The 23,477-nt window shown below is 34.5% G+C and overlaps 1 protein-coding gene across 6 annotated transcripts in view; it reads left to right on the top strand.

Annotated features, from left to right (window-relative positions):
* Window positions 1–23,477, top strand: part of LOC140685391 (junction-mediating and -regulatory protein-like) — a 68,398-nt gene that overhangs the window by 33,103 nt on the left and 11,818 nt on the right. For 3 of the 6 annotated variants that reach the window (XM_072956906.1, XM_072956908.1, XM_072956905.1), the window contains 2 exons: window positions 4,604–4,685; window positions 4,771–4,905. The exons of 1 other annotated variant lie outside the window; for it this stretch is intronic. The gene's annotated coding sequence lies outside the window, so the exon portion shown is untranslated. Of the gene's footprint in view, window positions 1–2,740; window positions 3,009–4,603; window positions 4,686–4,770; window positions 4,909–23,477 lie in introns of those variants that run through there. 2 more of the 6 variants (XM_072956907.1, XM_072956909.1) reach the window with 2 other exon arrangements.

Genomic DNA, 23,477 nt, shown 5'->3' with positions numbered 1-23,477 from the left:
GCAATGAATGTTGATATATAAATATTTTTTAGAGACTTTTTCAAATCTTGTGTATATATCTAGGAATGGAATTTGAGGGTCATATGGTAATTCTGTTTTTATCTTTTTTAGAAAACACCAAACTATTTTCCACAGTGTATGTATTGTTTTTATTACCACCAATAAGCTACAGTTTCTTCATATCCTTGCCAGTGCTTATATTTTGTTTTCAAAAAAGTATTAAAATTTTAAAATAATTATGGCTATCCCAGTAGGAGCAAAGTAGTGTCTCAGTGTTTTTCATTTGCATTTCTCTAATGGCTGATGATGTTAAGCATTTTTTCATGTGCTTCCTGGTCATTTATATATCTCCTTTGAAGAAATGTCTATTCCAGACCTTTGCCCATTTTAAAATTAACTTGTTTGTCTTTTTGTTGTTGTGTTATGGAAATTCTTTATATATTTTAGATATAAAAAGTTATATATCTTATATATCTTTATGAGATATATGGCTTACAAATATTTTCATCCATTAGGTAGGTTATCTTTTTACTTTATTGATAATATCTTGATGTACAAAAGTTTTACTTATTTATTTATTTTAAAGTTTTACATTTGATGAAGTCCAATTTATCTATTTTTTCTTTTGTTGCTTGTACTTTGGTGTCATATATAAGAGCCTACTGCCATGATCATGGCAATCCACGATCATGAATATTTACCACTGTGTTTTTGCATAACAGTTTTGTGATTTTAGATTTTATATGTAGATGGTTGATCCATGTTGAGTTAGCTTTTGTATATGGTGTGAGGCAGGGGTCAACTTCATTCTTTTATGTGTGGAAATCCAGTTGCTCCAGCACAATTGGTTGAGGAGACCTTTCTTTCTCCATTGAATGAACTTGGCACCCTAATCAAAATCAATTGGAAATAGATTTATGGCTTAATGTCTGGACTTTCAGTTCTGTTCCATTGGTGTATATGTCTATTCTTATGTACTATGTTGTTTTGAATATACATTTCTCATGCTGTTTTATATACTTTTAAAAAACTTCTTTAGGCACTTTAAGTGCTATTTTAACTTTCTGTTCTTGATAAGACTAAAATTATGAATAACTTTAAACATTTAAAATATTGCACTTAATAAATTATAAAGAAGTAACTTTAGTATTATGTGATATGTACACTCCTGGGCTTCTGAGGGAAGCATGAAAATGCACAAGTCTTGTTTCTGTTCTCTAACAACTTGCAACTGCATTCATTTACTTAAAAATTTCTTTACTTTTGCTTTGCCATTCTATTTTTTCATGTGAGTCCACCCTTATGATGTCGTTAGTATAGTATATGAGATGCTTATCCCTGTTGCAGCAAAGTTGTAAAATTTAGATATTATAGTTTTTTTTTTGCTGTTGTATAGTTTGTATCTTTACTTTAGCACCTAATTTTATTACTCTTGTTATGTTTTTATAATTAATTTCTGTTATATTCTGCAACTAGTTTCTTAGAGTATGGGTCTTTCATGTTTTAGTTTTTTATGAAAGACACTTTAAGCCATTATACTACTGAAGTTTGCCTCCTTCTGTATGGTTTTACCCATCCATCTGCAAATACGGAATCTTTCTGGGGCAAATTTACATTCTGGTGCTGAGACTTTTTCACTGTGTGTTGTGCAGATAGTGAGATGGGCTATTGTAATGTGAACTTCCAGGGTAAATTTTTAGTAGTTGATAGCAATGTTCTAAAGCATGTGCTCCTCTTGCAAGAACTTAATTATGTTTATCTTTAGTTACTCTTGCCTAGAATAGCACTGTGTGATAGAAATATAATTTGGGCCACATATGTTATTTAAACATTTCTAGTAGCCTTATTTAAAAGAGTTAAAAAGGGCTAGATATAGTTTTAATGTATTTCATTTAATCTGACATATCCAGGATATTATCATTCTAACATTTAAACAATATAACAGGATTGAGATATTTTACATTGTTTTAATACTTTTTCAAGTTTTTGGAACTATGTGTTCACTTTATATTTATTAAATAATTTTTGTAATCCTTTTTTTAAATTGAGGTATAGTCAGTTTACAATCTTATGTCAATCTCTGGTGTATGGCACAATTCTTCAGTCATACATGAATATATATATATATATTCATTTTCTTATTCTTTTTTTACCATGAGCTACTATAAGTTATTGAGTATATTTCCCTGTGCTATACAGTATAAACTTCTTTATCTGCTTTACTTTTTTAAACCAATTCCTTGAAACCTAGTAGATGTTTTACATCTTGATTGGATCACCAAATTTTCATCAAAAATGCTTGATCTCAGTTGAGACTTCAATTTATGGTTGAAAATGTAGATTCACATGACTAAGTTGTTCCAAAGAAACTTATACTTTTCAATATCTGAATTAAGTGCCAAAAATTTTTCTTTTGAGTATTTTTATTTATTATGATAAAACTTGTTCATGCTTTTTTAGAATTTGAAGCAAAAATTTAACAGTTTCAAATCTGTGCTTCTTAAATTAAGCAAATTCACTAATTCTTGTGTCAACAGTGTTATTAACATCATTTCCTAAGAATATTGCATAAGTTGAACAACAACTTTAAACTCGATAAAAACAACTAAGTGTTCAACTATTTCTGATTATTTTTGCAGCCAATTTTTACAACACTCTGCATTGTAAATAAAATATTCTGCATATTGATTCATGTTAGGGAAAAGTGTAAAATCTTTATTATCAAATCATATTATTGTAGGTTCGCCACCAGTTGTGGGTTCTGGCCAGCAGACGTCCCACCGAAACGGAATAAATTACTCAAGACTCTGTGGAAAAGTCAAGAGAGCGAGAGAGAGTTGGGAGCCTTGAGCCTCTCAAATCTCCCACATTTATTGAGTACAGTCAAAGGAGGAATGCAGGAATTTAGTGAAGGATAGAGTGGGATCACAATGAGTACAAAGGCTTTGTTTATTGTTGGTGTTGGGCTCAAGGTCAGAAGACCATTTTTGGTGAATCATGTTCGTGGGTCTTGAGCCTTTCAGCTTATCAGGGTGGAACATCTGAGAATCAGCTGCCTAACAACTTGGACTCAGGTGGCTGTGCCTGTCTTAAGTTGCCCCCCTCAGGGGATCTTTCCTGTCTTTGGCTACCCAGCCTCCTCACCTCTGAGTCTGCAGCTTTTTATCATTCCAGCCCAAGGCTGTTTTGGGGATAGAAGACTAACAGCAGGCACGCCCAACGTTTATAGCCAGGGACCTTGGTCATTGCTAAAACCTCAAGGCAGTTACTAAGCACGTCTTCTTTAAGGACATAAGCGACTGGGATCTGTTACAATTTGTTACCCCAATCATGGGCTCCCACAATTATGAAAGCTTTCAATCTCAACATAAATGTCTGTACCTGTGTAACTAGGTCATAGGTACAATTTCTCTTTCTTTGGTACTTCAGGCCATGCTTGTCTACCTGTACTGAGATACCAGTGATAAAACATGAGCACTGCCATTTTTGTCTTTGATTATTGAATATTGAGAAAAATACTTTCTTGATCAGCGTTAATAATACAGTAAATCTTTGTGAAATTCTTCCTCTACTCAACCATTGAGCAAGGAACACAAGATTCTTAAATGTATTGTTTTCCATTTTTTCAATAGTTTTGTAAGCTGGCTAGGATTCTGATTATTTTCAGGTACACACATCAGTTTTAACAACTTAATACATGCTACTTTTCATAGCTTTAGAATGCTGAGCACAAATATTTTTCATTCTTTTTTTTTGAGGGGGAGATAATTAGGTTTGTTTGTATGTTTGTTTTGATGATGGCACTGGGGATTGAACCCAGGACCTTGTGCATGCCAGGCACACACTCTATCATTGAGCTATACTCATCCCCTCTCAAATCTACTCTATGTATATCATACAGTGGAGCAGAGCAATAAGAGGAATATCAGTTTCTTCTTTTAAAAGTCCAATAAGTGTAGGTTTTTAACCTAACATGGCTGGAGCTGTCTATTGAGATGGAGACTATTATTTTAATATATAGCTGAAATTCTTTGGCCGTTTTAAAGGTGAAAAATAATCCATGCTACAATTTTAATTTTTTTAAGGTACATATTTGACATTTCTTCTTAAGTTTGGAAGTTCTTTCAAACAAAATGTGTCTAAATTTGTACTTTGGTAGTGTCTCTTGTATCACATGATTTATCTAAAGCTAAAAGAAAAGTAATTTCTCATATTTTGAATCTACTGATTTTTGATACTGTTAGACAGGTCTTCCATATGATGGACAGTAAATTGGTGGCTTAATTGAAGGTCTTCTACTTTTTCTATAATATCTGTTTTAGTATTCCTCATAATTTTATAATAAAATATCTATAATTGAAATAATTTATTTACCATCTCTACTTAAATATGGTTTCTTCCCTATTTCCTTCCTTCCTTCCATCCTTCCTTTCTTTCTTTCATCTCTCTCTCCCTCCCTCCCTTTCTTTTTGCAAGAATCCATGCCATTCTATAGCTCACGAGAGTAATAAACTCAGATCCTTTAAAAATCTTTTAAAAATGTTTGTTGGACATTTAATTTTGATCTCAGATGAATAACTTTGTTGCTTCTATTTTGACTTAGGAAACTTCTTATGAAAATGTACTATGTATTTCCTGAAAAATGTCTCCTAATATTGTCTACATGCTGTTTAAAATATTTTTATGTAAGTCATAGTTTTTAAATTTTGCTCTACCAAAGCTAATTGTGATTATTATTCATGTTAAAGTTGGTGCATTGTTTTCTTCTAGTCTCACAACACTGTGCCGGTGGCAGCGCAATCTTCACTGCATCTCCACTTGATTCTGCTTGGGTAGAATGCCTATGTTTTAATTTAGAAATTTTGTTATACCCTATCCCCTTTTGCCCAGACCAAAAAGTTAAAGAAAACAACTTAATTCAAAATATGTTAAAATTAAAAATTTCAATAATTAAAATTAAAATAGTATCTCTGGTTATCAGTTATGATTTACATAGGGATCACTGTAACTTGTGTACTTTGCAAAAAATTCAATAAATGATTTACTCTATTATTACATTGATGTGTAGAGAAAATTCATTTTAGTTGATTAGTTAGTTGATGCTGACTAGATAAAAACAATAAATGTTTCTTTTGTAGATAGATATTTTACATTGCCTCAGCTTTTAAATTTAGATAAAATTAATTATAATTAAATAAAAATTCAATTCCTCAGTAATGGTAGTCTCATTTCAAGTGTTCACTAGTCACATGCAGCCAATAGTTAATGTATTGGAAATTAAACTTTGAGAGTTGGTTATATATTTGGTTAAAATATTTTGATGACTTGAGATCAAAGATTATAGCCTTTTTAGCATTTTTTTCTTTTTTTGATAATATTAATGTCACAGGAGCAGTACAAAGAGGGCTTATGTATGACTCAAGAAACCTGGAATGAGCTGCTTAAAGCTACAGGGACACCTTGTTTTAGTTTTGCACTTTTCTTTATTGTGCTTTGCAGATATTGCATTTTTTTAAACAAATTAAAGGCTTGTGGCAACTATGTTAAGTAAGTCTGTTGGTGCCACTTTTCCAACAACTTTTGCTCACTTCATGTCTCTGTGTGACATTTTAGTAATTCTTGCAATATTTCAAAAATTTTCATTATTATTATACTTGTTGTGGTAAGCTGTGATCAGTAATCTTTGATGTTACTATTGCAATTGTTTCAGGGTGCCAAAAACCACACCCATTTAAGATGGCAAACAATTGGTAAATGCTGTGTGTTCTCACTGCTCCACCAACTGGTCATTCCCCCCTCTCTCCCTCTCTTCAGGCCTGCCTATTCCTTAATACAGAACAATATTGTAATCAGGGTAATTAATAACCCTACAGTGGTCCCAGTGTTCAAGTGAAAGTAAGAGTTGCATGTCTCTCACTTTAAATCAAAAACTAGAGACAATTAAGTGCAGTGAGGAAGACATGCTAAAGCTGAGATAGGCTGAAAACTAGGCCTCTTGTACAAATGAGCCAAATTGTGAGCAAAGGAAAGTTCTTGAAGGAAATTAACAGTGCTACTCCAGTGAATACACAAATAATAAGAAACTGAAACAGTCTAATTGCTGATACGGAGAAATCTTTATTGTTCTAGATAAAAAATCTAATCAGCCACAGCATTCCCTTACTCCAAAACCTAATCTAGAGCAAGGCCCTAATTCTCTTTAATTCCCTGACAGCAGAGAGAGGTAAGAAAGCTGCAGAAGAGAAGTCTGAAGCTAGCAGAGTTTGGTTGATGAGGTTTAAGGAAAGACACAATCTCCATAACACAGAAGTACAAGGGGAAACAATCAAGGCTGGTGGAGAAAGTGCAGCAAGTCCGCCTCAAGATCTCAATAAGAGAATTCATTTTGGTGTCTGCACTAAACGACAGATTTTCAGTGTTGATGAAACAGCCTTATATTGGAAGATGCCATCTAGGACTTTCATTCAGGTCTAACATTGCTGGTGACTTTAAGTTGAAACCAGTACTTATTTACCATTGTGAAAACCATCAGGCCCTGAAGAATTATGTTTTGTCTGCTCTCCTGGGCTCTGTGAATGGAACAACAAAGCCCAGATGAGAGCACATCTATTGACAACATGGCTTATTGAATATTTTAAGCTCACAGTTGAGACCTCAGGGAAAAAAAAAAGATTACTTTCAAAATATTTTTGCTCTTTGGCAATGCAACTAATCACCCAAGAGCTCTGATGGAGATTAATGTTATGGGCCTGCTAACAAAACATGTTCTTCAGCCCATGGAAAGAGTGACTACAACTCTCAAGTCTTATTATTTAAGATATATTTTGCAAGGCTACAGCTGCCATAGGTAGAGATTCCTCTGATGAATCTGTGCCAAGTAAATTGAAAACCTTCTGGAAAGCGTTCCCCATTCTAGATGCCATTAAGAACATTTGTGACTTGTTGGAAGAGGTCAAAGTATCAAAATTAACAAGAGTTTGAAAGACATTGATTCCAATCCTCTTGGATGACTTTTTGAGGAGTTTAAACCTCCAGTGGAGGAATGAACTACAGATGTGGTGGAAATAGCAAAAGAATGAGAATCAGAAGTGGAGCAAGAAGATGAGACAGAATTAGCTGCAATCTCAGGATAAAATGTGAATGGGTGAAGAGTTGCTCTTTATGGATGAACAAAGAAAGTGATTCTTGAGATGAAATCTACTCCTGGTGAAGATGTTATGAAGATTGCTGAAATGACCAAAATAATTTAGAATATTACATAAACTTGATAAAATGGCAGTAGGGTTTGAGAGAATTGAGTCCAGATTTGAAAAGTTTTACTGTGGAAAGAGTGCTATCAAACAGCATTACACATTACAGGGAAATCATTTGTAAAAGCAAGAGCCAATTGATGCAGCAAACTTCACTGCTTAATTTTTAGAAATTACCACCGCCACCCCAGCTTCCAGCAACCACCGCCCTGGTCTGTCAGCAGCCACCAATATGGAGGCAAGACCCTCCACCACCAGAAAGATTACAGCTCACTGTCAGCTCAGTGGATGATTAGCATTTTTTAACAATAAAGTATTTTTTGATAAAGGTATGTATAGTTTTTAGACATAATGCTATTGTGCACTTAACAGGCTAGAGTATATTGTAACTATACCTTTATATGCACTAGGAAACCACAAAACTCCTGTGACTTGCTTTGTTGTGACATTGGTTTCATTGCAGTAGTCTGGAATTGAGCCTGCAGTGTTTCCAAGGTATGCCTGTACTTGCATTGTCTTTGTGGCATGCCTCATAGTCATGCAAAATTAAAAAGAAAAAAGAACATTTCAAACATTTCTTATGGATAAAGGCTATTTAGGAATCAAACATTTGGACACATGTATTACATTTGAAGTCATGGCTCATCCCCCAATATTCTCCGAGTATTCTGCAGGAGTACTTGGGGAGTGGGGGCATGTCTATATTCTAAAACAGCTTTCATCATTTCAGTGAAAGACCAAATGACAACAAAAGAGGGGAGTATTTTGTTTAAGCGCTCTCTCACAAGTTAAAATTAAAGAGCATCTCATCTATAGAGATCTATAGAGATCTCATCAGGCTTACAACAGATCTTTAAATTAGGAAATTTAATTTCAGCTGATATGGACTGTGGAAGGATGTTAATGGAGTTCAAGTATTTAATATTCTGAGTTTGGGTAAATATGGAAATGTTTTATTATGCACACCTCAACTGCTCTGTGGTTTTTAAATCTGGGGTCTCTCAACTAGTTATAGAACCAGCCTTTCCCTCTCTCTCTCTCTTTCTTTCCTGCTTTTTCTTTTGTCTTCTTTTCTTTCTTTCACTGTTGTCCTTTGAGCAAGCCAAGCAGTAAGTTCTCCATGTTTCTGATTTCCCCAAAATAAATGAAGGTAAATTCTTATTCCATTCTCAGTCATGATCTGTGAATAGAGGGGGATGTCTAAAGACCTGTTTTAAAAATCAGAGGAGCAAGTCTATGAATAAAAAAAGGAATTGAAACTTGTCAACTAGAGAATTTGTCTACTAGACTGTTTCCAAATGTATTCTGTAGGAGTAGTCACTAGAGATGGTCCTTGAAGAAAGGTCTCTGTGATTAAGTTTGAAGAAACACTGTGTACCATAATAGTGGCCTATTGATGATTCATAAGGCACAATAATATGTTAAAGTTTCTGAGACATCTTACAAGAAAGAAACTTGTAAAAGCTTGTTTATCTTTTGTTTCTTTAACTTCTTGGACAGTGGAATTCTTTTTTGATTTCTCATATCTGTTGTATGAGGAATGCTGCCCTCTAGAGGCATATATATATATATATATATATATATATATATATATTTTTTTTTTGGTTGGGGGAGAAAACTTTCTTAAATATTATCTGTCTAACATGAGAAAAAGGACAAATCTCATAGACTAAATTCCAGAAATTTAATGTAATTGTATATTTTTCATTTTTAAAATTTTCTTTTAAAAAATCTGATACAAGAAAAATATATAAAGCAACGGCGAGAAAAGGAACCAGTAAGACCTACTGGTACCATCTAAGTAAGAGCTGGTTAACATTTTCAAATCAGGAGTTCTTAGAAAAAATAAATAGAGCTTTATCTGTAATGTCCAAATGCCTTTAGTTGGTTCTCCCAATTTTGAAGGAATACATTATTTTTCTACATATATTTTCCTTTTCTACAAATTTACCTAAATGATTTTAATAAAGCTAATACTACACAGAAGCCAAAATTGGAGAGACGGTACTCACACAAACTTCACACATTTGTTTTATTTTACGAACACTTACATAGAGCTTACATACTACAGTGTGATACTGGTACAGAACAGAGGTAGAAATTAACAAAACAAAACAGTGTCTAGGAAAGGATCCATATAAAATGGAGTTTTACATGCAACACATTTGGCAATTGAAATAGTGAGGAATGGCAGATTATGCAAAATATTTTGGTATAAATGATTAGGAAAAGCCCATAATGAAAATATTAATTTAAAACAAGTACAATTTCTAAAATAAAGAAAATATAAGACAAAAGAGAGCAAGAAGATGAGCACATGACTGTAAAGAAATGGAAATGGTGCAAGCATAAAAATATGCTCAGCTGCAGTCACCAGACACTGCAAATTAACCCAACAAGATACCAGCATCCTATCAAATTAGCAAAAAAAAAAAAAAAAAGAAAAGAAAAAAGTGATAATCAATGCTCAGAAAGTTCAAAAGAAACAGGTAATTTTATCTCCCCTGGAGGGACTACTGGTACAGTTTTACAGGAGGACAATCTATTAATATAAAAAAAAATATACTACAAACTCGTGGTTCCATTTCTCAGTGTCTACCCTAGAGAAATAGTTTTTTCTTTTACAAATTGCACTGCAGCAATTTGTGAGAGAAAAATGGAAATATCTAAATATATATCATCAAGAAATACATATATATATAATCTTGGAAATATATCCCTCTACTGTGGAATATTTTGCAATGATTCAAAGGAGATATACATGTATAATATATATATAGAGAGACAAAGAAACACAATCAAGACATTAAGTGGGAAAAAATAAGTTCGAGAACATACATTCTTCCTATTACTCATGTAAAATTGGAAAAGAAAATGATTCCTACATATTCCACATAGACCCATATATACACACACACATACAGACATATACAGACAGACGTACATAAATATGTTGGAAAAGCACTGGTAGGAAAACTGACAAGCAATCATTATCTGCAGGAAAGAATCCTTAACTGGTAGAAGGCAGACAAGGGAAATATCAATATATTCATATATTATTTTTTCTGCAACATTTAATTAGGAATATTTGCAAATACATAGAAAGGTTCACAGAAATGTAAGTGAACATCCATAAACCCACCTAGATTCTACAGTAGCCTACTATATTTATCTTATATCTATTTACCATTTGTTTTTAATGCATTTCATGTTGCAGATGTCCATACACTTTACCCCTAAACACTCCATGCATATTAACTAAAATTGAGGAAGCAAATTATATTCAGTGAAATACACAAACCTCCAGTGTACCATTACTTGAGTTCAACCTATATGATCCAAGCCACTATCAAGATAGAGAACATTACCATCACCCTTTAAATCTCTCTCATGTCCCTACCCAGTCAATCCCCACACCCACCATCCTGAAGGCAGACATAATTTTGAGCTTTTTTCAAGCACAGATAAGTATTGCTTGTTTTATAATTTCATAAAAATGAAACTATATAGTAATGTTCTCATAAATAAAATAGTGAAATGCTAGTTTACATATTGTTTATGGCCACTTTCAAGCTACTAATAGCAGAGTCGAGGAGCTGCAACACTCTATTGCTAACAAAGCCTAAAATACTAACTGGTCCTTTAAAGAAAAAAGTTTGCAGCCTCCTGTTCAAAAGCATTTATATAGGCTTTTTCATTCCAAACTGACAGCTGAAACTATCTTATGCAACTTTTCCCTTATAGAGGAAACTAAGACCAAGAGATTTTAAATGACTTATCTAAGCTTAGGTGGAAATGTAGAAATCAAATTTAGGTCTGTATTCTGAGTCCTAGTCGGATCATCTTCTCAATATACCAGTAAATTTCTACAACTTATCAAGTAAAAATATATATGTCCACAGGCTCACTTTGACTCTCATGCCCTATCTGTAAACTTGAAAATGAGTTAGAAGTTTAGAGGAACAGAATCATGGTAAGCTAAGGGAAATTTCGCCTTTATGAACAAGTTTTTCCACAAAGAAGACTTTCATAGTGTGGAGCTAAACCAATGAATCCACAGTACTCTCAACTTACAAACAGGTGGATCACAGGTGGAAATTGATTAAGTGACAATTTCTTCATCAATAGAATAGCAAGTGCTTATTATGTGCTGGGTGCTGTAGAGATATAAATTCCTGCTGTGAGAACATCCAGTGAGTAGGAGCAGTGCATAGAAAAAAACTATCATCCAATGTAAAAAGTTTTAGGTGTTAGAGGTGATAAGTGTGGTATTATTTTCATCTAGGCATGCCAGAGAATGCTTATGATGGAGCTGGAACTGAAGAGTTTATGATGTAGAGGATGAAGGGTTTGGGAGAGGGAATGAACAGGGCACCCCAGACCAGAGTGCCTCAGATACACCTATATGGCTGTGACAGGAGTTATACCAGGAATATGGTGTAAAATGGCAGGTTATGAGGTTGGAAACATAGTTCTAAGCCAATATGTAATGCACCCAGAATGCCAGGCTATCTGGAACTTACGTAAACATTCTGAAAGCAGCGGGAATACAAATAGTTTTGGGGTACAGGGAAGTAGCATGAGCAAAACTACAGCCTTAGAAATAATCTGAGAAATACTGGTTTAGGTCTGTCAGCCGCAGGAGTCTGGAGAGGGATGCGAGGAGGTGAGCTGCCCAAGTGGAAAAATACACAAGGAGCTGACATGATGCGTGAGGAGCTGACATGGAGCAAAACCGCAGTTTATTGCAGTACAAGCGGGTGAAGCGCGTACTCGGGCGTATGCAATTGTCTTTTTATTATGCCCGTGTATGCGTATTGTTCAGAACACTTTCTCATGCTATTGGCACATGCATACATATACTTCCCACCTGACACACATGCAAGTTATTGTGAACTTTGACCTTGGTCCCATGGCCTACTCACTTAAGACTGTCGACAAGGTCACAACAATTCCAAATGATTCTTGTATCTTTCTAGAGGTGCACCAGTATTTAAGAGCCCACGGTCTCCAGCCAAAAAAAACCGCACTGTTTTTAAACAGCAGATAATTGCTGAAAGCCAAGGGTCTATTTAAACTTGGAACAATTTTGAAAGAAAGTTACAAAAGATCTTCATCTGGTGCTTAAGTTTTACAATCAGAGAATTCACATGAAAAGGCACTACCAGGTCCTGCTAAAGAGGGGCAGAACTGGTAGGACTATGCAATTTGCAACAGGTGGTTAGCATTGCAGAGTTAGGAGAGACAAGCACCCGAGGCTCCCTGTGAATGTGCACCTTCACAAGGCATTGGAGGATGGGGTCAGATGGAAGAGTAGTGAGCAGGTCAGAGAAAATTCATTTCTGAACTGACCGTGGTAGGGTGTGCATCATAGAGAGATTCAGGATATGTTATGGGAAATAGAACTGGCATGATCTGTCCATGTTCAGAGCCCAGATGACAGCAGTGATAGTGACAGTCTTCAAAAACTACAAATACAGGAGCAACTCAGAACTTCAGTGAAGGAAGGGGAAAGAGCCCTGCTTAATCAGTTGACGTATAAGGTACCTGAGTTATCTAAGCCTCACTCTCAGGTTTATGGGATATGCAAGAAGCAACTGCAATCTGAGATGATAACCAAGAAGTAAAATTTGTCAATAATCTTTGCAATTGTTTTAAGATGAAGATGATGAGAAGACAAGGCCCAAAAGAGCACCTGGGAAATACATATTCAGGAAACAAGAGAACCAGGAAAGGAATGGCTAGAGAAGTGTGGAGTGGGGGTAAGGGCCGCTTTTTATGGGCCAGATACTGCCAGCTGGTCAGAAACCACCAAAAGAAAAGTACCTCCTTCCGTACACAAGGGCCAATTCCTTACCATGGTATTAGCAAAATACTAAGAGCAAATCATAAATAAGAGCCAGCTCCACAAATGTCTCAATAACAAAGTTTAAACAGATGTGGGGATGTTGTTAGGTTAGAGAATTCTTTTCAAACATATTATTAGCTAACAACATCCTGTAGGGAGAGGATGAGACTGTTAAATTAACCTCCATTGAGTCTGAGGGTAGGTAAAAATAATCTGAAGCCTGTATGAAGTTCTCATAAGAGCCATATAAGCAGCTGAATAGGGCAATAAAGCAGGACACAGGAGAGCTGGGTAACAGCTCCGGTTCTGTTATCCTAATCAGATGCACCACCCAGGCATGTTAAGCTCCGCTGAGTCTCCCATGAGAAAGCAAAGGGGAGGCTTCTTCTGAACACTGAGCTATGAAAACCCATTCGTGCTGTACTCAAAAAAAGAAAGGAAAATGCCCAAACACTGGGTGAACCTTTATGCTATTAAATGCCAATACCATCAAAGACATTAAAAATAACTTTGTAGAATATTAATTACAGCTAATTAGACTGCGGACATTTCATAATACTGCTCACTTATCCAACCAATTTTTATTACATCCCTACTAAGTGCCAGGCCCCAGACTAGGTGTTAGGAAGTTGTGAATAAGAAGCTTATGTCTAGTAAACAGACAACAATAATACTATATGAAGTGACAAATGCTATGCTGGAAAAAGGTATCACAGGGTACATTAAAGCACTTGACCCAGTCTTAAGGAGGTCAAAGAGGAGTTCAAAAACATTTCCCAGAAATCAGGCTCTGAAAGCTGATGTCTGAGTAGCCAGGCCAAGGCGAAGGAAGGAGTTGCTCAGAAGCTAGGAAACCAGCCTAGAAGGGGTGGGAGAGAACAATGTAGGACAGTAAGGTGACAAGAGAGAAATACATCAACATGATTGCAAAAAGTTTGTAGGGCACGCTAAAAGCCCCAGGAGAGAGTAAAGATTTACATGAAGAGGTGCCTATAAAACATCCAGTTGAAAATTTCTGACAGGCAGTTAGAAGAATATAAAAAAGCCTTAGGGACTAGAGATGCAGATATGGATCCCAACATAGAGGCAGTAACTAAAGCCATAAGAACACCAAAGTTCTAGCAGGAAGTGCGGACAGTCTCCACACTGAGAGGTGATGGAGAGGCCCAGGGAGACTCCCAACGCATCAACCTGCCAGAAGGTGGCTGAGGGAAAAACATCATTCCCCTTACACATTAAGTGATAAGACTAGGAATCTAGCTGAATATACATACATATATATATATATATATATATTTTCTCTTCTCCTTGACTTTCTTTTTTTTTTAGTCAATTAAACTTTTCTAAAATTATACTGTTACAATTTTTCAATTTCTAGTGATCAGCATAACGTTTCAGTCATACATATACACAAATATATTCATTTCACACTTTTTTCATTATAGATTACTACAAGATATTGACTATATTTCCCTGTGCTATAGAGAAGAAATTTGTTTTTTTAATCTGTTTTTATATATAGTAGTTAATGTTTGCATATCTCAAACTCTCAATTCGTCCCTCCCCATCCCCTTTCCCCCAGTAACCATAAGATTGTTTACTATGTCTGCAAGTCTCTTTCTCTCTTGTAGATGAGTCCATCAGTGTCTTTTATTCTTTATTTAGATTCCACATATGAGTGATATTATATGGTATTTTTCTTTCTCATTCTGACTTCCTTTGCTTAGGCTGATGATCTCCAAGTCCATCCATGTTGCTGCAAATGACATTATTTTATTCTTTTATATGGCTGAGTAGTATTTCATTATGTAAATATACCACAGCTTGTTTATCCAGTAATCTTTTGATGGACATTTTAGGTTGGTTATAGTAAATAGTGCTGCTATTGGGGTGCATGTGTCTTTTTGAATTAGAGTTCCCTCCAGATGTATGCCCAGCAGTGGGATTGCTGGGTCATAGGTTAGGTCTGTTTTTAGTTTTTTAAGGAATCTCCATACTGCTTTTCATAATAGCTGCAACAAACTACATTCCCACCAGCACTGTAGGAGGGTTCCCTTTTTTCCACACTTTCTCCAGCATTTATCATTTGTGGAATTTTGAATGATGACCATTCTGATTGGTGTGAGGTGATACCTCATTGTAGTTTTAATTTGCATTTCTCTGATAATTAGCGATACTGAGCATTTCTTCATGTGCCTATTGGCCATTTGTTCGTCTTCATGGGAGAATTACTTGTTTAGGTCTTCTGTCCATTTTTGGATAGGACTGTTTGGTTTTTTGTTATTAAGTTGTATCAGCTGTTTTTTTTTTTAACATTCTGGGAATTAAGCCCTTGTCAGTTTCATCATTCGCAAATATTTTCTCCCATTCTATAGGTTGTCATTTTGTTTTGTGTATTGTTTTATTTGCTGTGAAAAGATTATAAGTTCAATTAGGTCTCATTTGTTTATTTTTGCTTTTATTTCTATTGTCTGGGTTTACTGCCCTAGGAGAACATTGCTAAGATATATTTCAGAGAATGTTTTGCCTATGTTTTCTTCTAGATTTTTTTTAATTGAAATACAGTTAGTTTACAATGCTGTGTCAATTTCTGGTATACAGCATATTGCTTCAGTCTAGCTGTATATTTAAAAAATTTATTTATACATTAAAAAATTGCACATAGAAAAATGTTAACAGTGATTTTTCTAAGTGATTAATGATTACAGGTTTTACTTCAAAATAAATGTAATAAATGCATAATTAGAAAATAATAAATATATTTTTGAAAGTTAAAATGTTTTTTCTTCTATTAAAAAAACAATGTTAAATGGTCCTTAAACAAACATGATGATAAATCATGGTAAAATTGTTATTAAAGATGGGAGGGTTTTTAAACTTCTTTGAATACAGCTAATTTAATTCTGTAGATCTTTATACAAAAATCAAATTCAAAGAAATCAAATTATTTCAAGAGTGAAGGGAGGAGCTCTTTAACATAGTAAAGCACATACTACAGTTATTGTAAATTACCCCCCCACACGCACACTCTCTCCCTCCCTTCCACTAGCAGTAAAGTAAGTGCTGCCCCCTGCTGGAGGACGGCTCAGTAAGCCTATGCGGCTGCCACTGCCAAGCCCACCACTGACCTTCATTTCCAGCCTACACACAGGGTAAGGCAAGTCCTGTTACTTTCCGAACAGCACACATTTTTGTAAAGTGTCTCCAATATGTCACCCCACAAGTCAAAGAGCATCCTAGAAAACTGGGAAAATACACACATTTGCCTTCTCTACAGTCAGACACACAAGATAGGATGGAGTCTGAGCTCCAAGGTAGATAGCATTATCTGAGGTATGACCTAGAAAGGGAGAAGGTGACAGAAAAAAATGGCACTTCATGGACCTATAATAAAAGAGATGCACATGAACAAAATGAATATGTTAATAGTTTTGGTCCAGAATTCTGACCTTGCTTGGAACCAGTAACTTGAGTTTTCATTTAATATTAACATAAAGCGTCTATTGACAGACAACCTTAAGATAATGACAAATGGTCGTCACTAAATGACACCATGTCATGACATAGTTTGAAAAGTAAAGAAAAGCTCTGTCCATAGAGAGAATTGAAAGGCCAAGGATTCTATTACTGAGTGAGTGAATTTTGATAGATCCGATCTGTGGGTTCAATGTTCACATCTATGAAATGAAGGCACAAGATTAGTTTAGTAACTTTCAAGCTTTTTTTTTTTTTTTTTTTTTTTTTTTACTGTGAGTCATAGTAAGAGATACATTTTACAGCAGGGTATCTGAATACACAAAACACAGGTAAGTTTCATGGAACAACATTATCTTTTAAACTTAGGAAGAATAATGTTCATGGAAAGAGAGACAAATGAGATTAAAGCAACTGAACTTTTAAGCAGAAGGGAGATGATTAAAAGGGCAAGATTCTGGAAGAGACATGGGGTAGACAAAATCAAAAGGACTGATATTAGTCTTGGGAATGATAGGGATCACTTTTTTCTTCACAGACAGGAAGGACGGAAGGAGGAATCAAGAAACAAAAGCCTTTTGAGATTGAGAGTTAGAAAATTGACAGAAGCCTAGTTCTGAAATCTTCAGTCATCTCAATGAGGAGAGTAAAACACTTACTAAGCAGTGTAAGCTCTAGTTGTTAAATAAACATTTTATTATATGCAGGACTGTTTAATTTTGATTCCTATTTTGTTTTATCACAGTGGAAATTTAATAACTTTCAATATTGATAACTTTTAGTAACTTAATTTACCAGAGTTAAAATTTGATTAGGATTTGACATTTTTAAAATATTAGTGATGTCTTAGACACATTACAGAAAAAGATTTAAATGAAGAAGCCAACTTAGTAAAGTCTATTCTCTGTGGCCAATATTGGTAAATATTGTTTACTCCTTAATAATTTGATATTTTCATAAGGAAAATAATCTCAAATATGCTACCTATAGACTACTTCTAAGGGAAAAACCTGTATTATTATTGTAATGAATGTCATCTTCCTTGTGGAATTAAAAAAAAATTTAAACTGACTCAAAATATTTGTTTTTTTAATATATAGTATGTACTAGAATTTACATTTAATTTAGCATAATTTTGAGAATTTTGAGATCATGTATTCTACTTCTATTAATATAATCTGTATTTTAAAATGTTATTTTCTATTTTTTGTTTATTTCAAATATTTCACTCCAACTCTTTCTTATTTCTTAAAGTAAAAATAAAAATGGGCAATGATTTGCTTTGACAAAGTAATTTTTTAGTGTTTAGTAGAAATAAAGTTTATTTAACCTCTCAGTGTAGATTGGTTTTACTCTGTAACTGCAAATACTGAAGAATTTAGACTAGGTCTGAATAAAGCTCATGGTGAAACTGAGTTTTCTACAATACCATAATGCAGGCAGTTCTCTTGTAAAACAACATATGTGTCTCTGGAAAAAACCTAAAGTTCTGCAAAATCATACCCTAAAAATACAGACAAGCCACTCAGAACTATGCAGCTTTGTAATCTCTGTACTAGCAAAACTGGTAAGAGTTCTCATAAAATTCTAGTATAGCTGAACATTTGCACCCAATATCAGTTAGTCTTCTACTTTGAAATGTAGGTCCACGAGGGCATTCAATTCTGTTAAAGATAAATTGTCAAAATTAAAAATTCTGATCCAGGTTGTAGCCTTTGTTTTTTAGATACTACTCTCTCTCTCTCTCTCTCTTTTTTTTTTTTTTTAAGTAAACATGGGGAAACATTTTCATGGTTTATTTGTGTTCACAGCTCAGCCAGGTAGTCTAACATTGTAGAAATCCTAGTAGTTCTTGAATCCATTAACTGGCCTCTATTTGCCCTCTTCCACAGGATTGTCAGGTGTTTTCCTTAAGGTCATCATATATTGCTAAGACTCTGTGAGAAAGCTCATCCTTCATGGCTTTAGAACGTTGCTATGCAGGAGACAATTATTTCTGGACCAATGTGACTTTCACATTATACTGACCTTATCACTTAATGATGAATGATTGAACTAATTCTCACTACAGAAGTGTGTTATGTAGAAAAAAATTAGACAGTAGCCTCTAGCTGTCCCATTGCTATGTCATGATTTATGTAGTGGACAGTATCTGTTCACATTCATGTTATATATACATAGTACCATGTAGTAAAGGAAAAGAGCTTTGGAATTCGGCTGACTTGGCCAGTGGAATCAAATTTAGGTGACTGAGTTTTGCTTATGTGAAGTAAATACTAATTATCTGGTAGGATTCTTTTGGAGATTGAGATAATTTACATAAAACAGCTAACACAGTGATGGGCATATTGCAGATACTCAACAAGTGTTATTTCATTTTCTAGTGATGAGTCTTAAGACTAAAAAGATTAAGTGACTAGTTACCCCTGTACATAGCAAAAGTCAGATTCACTATGTAATTCTTATGAGAAATTCCTATACACACATACATATCTGTAGGTGCATAGATATATGCAGATTCTCCTACTGATTTTATGTTTATTCTTCCCTTAATTGATTAATGTTTCACTAGTTCATATCCTTTTCTATTCAGATATTGAGGCTGATAATGATAAAAAAAAATTGGTAAGGAAGCTCTTTCCTTGATGTATCTTCCTATACTAATTAGACTAGGATGCTGTACTAAGGTTGTGTCAGCAGTTTTATTCATGCCTGTTTGCACTTTTCCAGTAGACTGCAAAATGTTTCCCTAGCTACCTGATAATAGTCAGACATTGGCAAATTCATTGCTTCCTTTTTTTTTTTTAAATGACATCTCCCCTGGTCAAAATAAAATATAACAGGTTGCTTGTATTATGTTACTGCATTATGTTGATTGTATGAGTTTTAATTAGAGTAATTTATAAATGAATATTAAATTCATTAATACGAAGTTAACACCTTTTGTTTTTCAGTAAAATTTCTACATGTTAAGATGGTTAGTATTTTATTCTTTATTTATAAAGTTACAGCAACAAAAACTATTTTCTTTTCCCCAGGTTTCCACCTTTTAGTGTAAAAAGGAAAGAATATCTTCAGTGTTTCTATAACTGAGGTTTGTCTACAATATCGACAGTTGTTTACCTCACAGCACCGTTTGCAGTAATATTGTAGATTCTGCATGCTCTAGATTTTAAGCTGTGCTGTATGAGTTTGTAGTGGTTGTAATTTTGTTGTTTTATGTTTTGAAACTTTAAGAATTAGAATTCACAGGATTTGACATCACAAGATTTCATTAAGTTTTTGAGCTGTTATGAATATTAAAAGTTATAATTAGGGATCTAAATTTGCATGTATTAAGTGATTAATTTTGAAATCATGTTACATACAATAACATTTGTTTAGGTCAATCGATATGTTTGATCAAATTTAAGAAGCTTGAGATACACATTTATTTTAACTATTAGAAAGAAAAAATGCTACTCTTTAAATTATGCCATCTCATCAATTTCTGAGAAGCTGAGACATGAAAACAAATAAGTGCCTTTAGACTCAATGAAATATTTCAGGTGTGTGTTTAGACTTGAGGGCTCTTTTTGGCGAGGAGCAGATTTTGTGTTGCTGGTTGTTGAAAACCCTGCTCAATCCTATGTATCTGCACAGCTATGCTGGTTCTTCTTGTTCATTCATTTGTTCCCTCCTTTAGTATTTACTGAGTGTCCTTCAGGTGCAAAGCTATGTCATATTTCTAGTCACACAAGATTTCTTGAAAATTCTTTTATATATCTGGAATTAACACAAAACCAAGTAATTGATGGCACAACATAGTACTTAGATCTCCAGCTAGATTCCAAACTATCATAAAGATTGCTCTTTTTCACATGTTATGTATCTGCTTCATTTCCTAGCACATAATTTGTAATTCATTGTAACTTCTTGATTAATTGAACTTTGTTTATAATGATAAGAAAAAAGTGTAGTGTGTACACCTGAAAAGGGTGTCTGTATGATTATGCTTTAATATAATCAGAAGTTTTGAATTTTAGAAAAATGAAATAAAAAATTTTAACTGTAAAATGAGATACCAAAGATTTCTTCAAATAGCTAATGACTGTTCTGGATTTCTTTGACATTACAAGAAATCTAGAAAAGCCCAGTGGTCTGGCATCTGTGGATTATTACCCAGCTGCACAAGTGAATTACTGATTTGAACACTGTGGAATCGTGGTATGAAGAGGTGTCTAGGAGTTCTATTGTAGGTAGACTGCCCGAGGAGGATATTGCTAAGATTTATGTCAGAGAATGTTTTGCCTATGTTTTCTTCTAGGAGATTTAGAGTGTCTTGTCTTATATTTAATTCTTTAAGCCATTTTCAGTTTATTTTTGTGTATAGTGTGTGGGAGTTATTCTAACGTTATTGATTTACCTGCTGCTGTCCAGTGTTCCCAACACCATTTGCTGAAGAGACTGTCTTTACTCACTGTATTTTCTTGCCTATCTTTGTCAAAGACTAATTGACTGTAGGTCTGTGGGTTTATTTCTGGGCTTTCTAGTCTGTTCCATTGATCCATGTGCCTGTGTGTATGTCAATACCATTCTGTTCTGATGACTGTAGCTCTGTAGTGTTGTCTGAAGTTTGGGAGGGTTATTCCTCCAGCTTCATTCTTTTTCTTCAATATTGCTTTGGCAAATCTGGGTCTTTTGTGATTCCATATAAATTTAAGATTATTGGTTCAAATTCTATAAAAAATGTCCTGTGTAATCTGATAGAGATCACATTAAATCTGTAGATTGCTTTGGACAGTATGACTATTTTAACAATATTGATTCTTCCAATCCAGGACCATGGGGTATCTTTCCATTTCTTAGAAACTTCTTTAATTTCCTTCGTCAATGTTTTATAGTTCTCCATTGAATTTTATTAAGTGCATTTTTCTGCATCTATTGAGATTATCATGTGGTTTTAGTCCTTTCTCCTGTTGCTGTGAAGTATTACATTGATTTGCATGTGTTGAACCACACTTGTGTCCCTGGGATGAACCCCATTTGATCATGATGCATGATCTTTTTTATGTGCTGTTGCATTCTATTTGCTAGTATTTTCTTGAGGATTTTTTGCATCTATGTTCTTCTGTGATATTGGTCTTTAATTCTCTTTTTTGGTGGTGTCTTTGCTTGTTTTTGGTATCAGACTGATGGTGGCCTCATAGAATGAGTTTGGGAGTATTCCCTCCTACTTGTTTTCTTTCTATCAGCTTTACAATGTTCTCGAAAGCACAAGAAGAAAATATGGTTAAGTGGCATAAGGCCGTGACTATGGTAAGTCCACCTAATGAGTAGTTTTCCCAACAACATAAATTCTTTTGTAACAAAAAGGGAGGGAAAGTGATTGCTTTAAGAAGTAAGATGTGAAAGGCTACTCTATCACACACATTTCTTGTCAGTCACAGAGAAGTTGTCAAATAATTATCCCCTGCCACTCAGAAAAAGATAATATTGTGAGAACACACTGTCCACAGAACCCCCCGTCCACTTCAGAGTAGGCATCAATTTTTCTGCCCTGCTCACTGAGGACACCCAGTGGTGGCTACAGGAAAGAGCCCTGATGCCCAAGCACCATCACATCCCATGACAGGAGCCATTGCCTTCACCTGGAGGGCAGACAAACTCAGAAAGCCCCCAAAGCCTGGGCGGATGGCCTTAGTAGTGTTCGTTTTTCAAGGCTCCGAGCCCCAACCTATGTTGTTTGCATCCAAAAAGAGGCTGTATTAACAGATACATATATATTTTATATATACCATTATATATTAAATAGATAAGCACAAGGACCTACTGTATATCACAAGGAACTATATTCAATTTCTTGTAATAACCTACAGTGGAAAAGAATCTGAAAAAGAAAAAAATATATATATACTGAATCACCCTGCTGTACACCTGAAATTAACACAACATTGTAAATCAAATATATGTCAATAAAATGTTCTGAAATTGCAGCTCTAAAGAGCAATAGAGTCATGGTGTGAGCTGCCAGGCCCAGTGAAGGAATTTTGAGAGGTGAATGTTTTAAAAAATAATTCCTAATACCCTGAGATAACTATTTCCAGGATGGTGCAATTTTACATTTAAAAAGGGAAAGAGAAAAAAAACAAAAACAAAAAAACTCAGACATCACTATCCTGGAATTAACCAGCACACAATTAAATTTTGGAAAAGAAAACACAAAACAGTAATGCAATCATTCATCAAATTCACAAAGGAAAACCAAAAACGCCAGCTCCTTACTGAGCTTGATTTCAGACAGAAGGCTGGTAAAGGTTACAGCATGAAAACGTAATTCTAATAATTAAACAAAACTTCATAAAATGAACAGGACTTTCAAAAGTACATTTCTGGTGAATCAACTCAGGGGATGTCCAAATATAATGCAAACAACTCATGTAATTTTAAATTTTCCAGAAGCCTCCCCAACTTTTTTAAAGAAGTAAAAAATAAAAAGGAATTGATTTTAGCAATATATTTATATTTAATCCAATAGAGCCAAAATATTATCATTGCTGCATATAATCAACAGAAAAAAATATGAGATATTTCATATGCTTTTATTCATACTAGACCTTCAAAATCTGAGTCTATTTTACACGTACCGCGATCTCAACTTCAGCTGGCTATGTATCAAGTAAGCAATAGTTACACGTGGCTAGCGGCTGCCACTTTATTTTCTGTGCATTTTTTGGTTTTTGTTTTGTTTGTTTGGGAGGGTAATTAGGTTTTTATTGATTTATATTTAATGGAGGTACTGGGGAATGAACCCAGGACCTCGTGTAGGCTGAGCACATGTTCTATCACATAGCTATACCCTTCCCTCTAGCAGCTGCCACTTTGGACAGGGCAGATCTCAATGGATATATTGCACTTATTTGTAA

Source organism: Vicugna pacos, unplaced genomic scaffold, assembly GCF_048564905.1.
Source record: "Vicugna pacos unplaced genomic scaffold, VicPac4 SAC-SAT, whole genome shotgun sequence".
NCBI lineage: Eukaryota > Metazoa > Chordata > Mammalia > Artiodactyla > Camelidae > Vicugna > Vicugna pacos.
The sequence above is the reverse complement of the archived record's forward strand: the minus strand, read 5'-3'. Positions and strand labels throughout refer to the sequence as shown.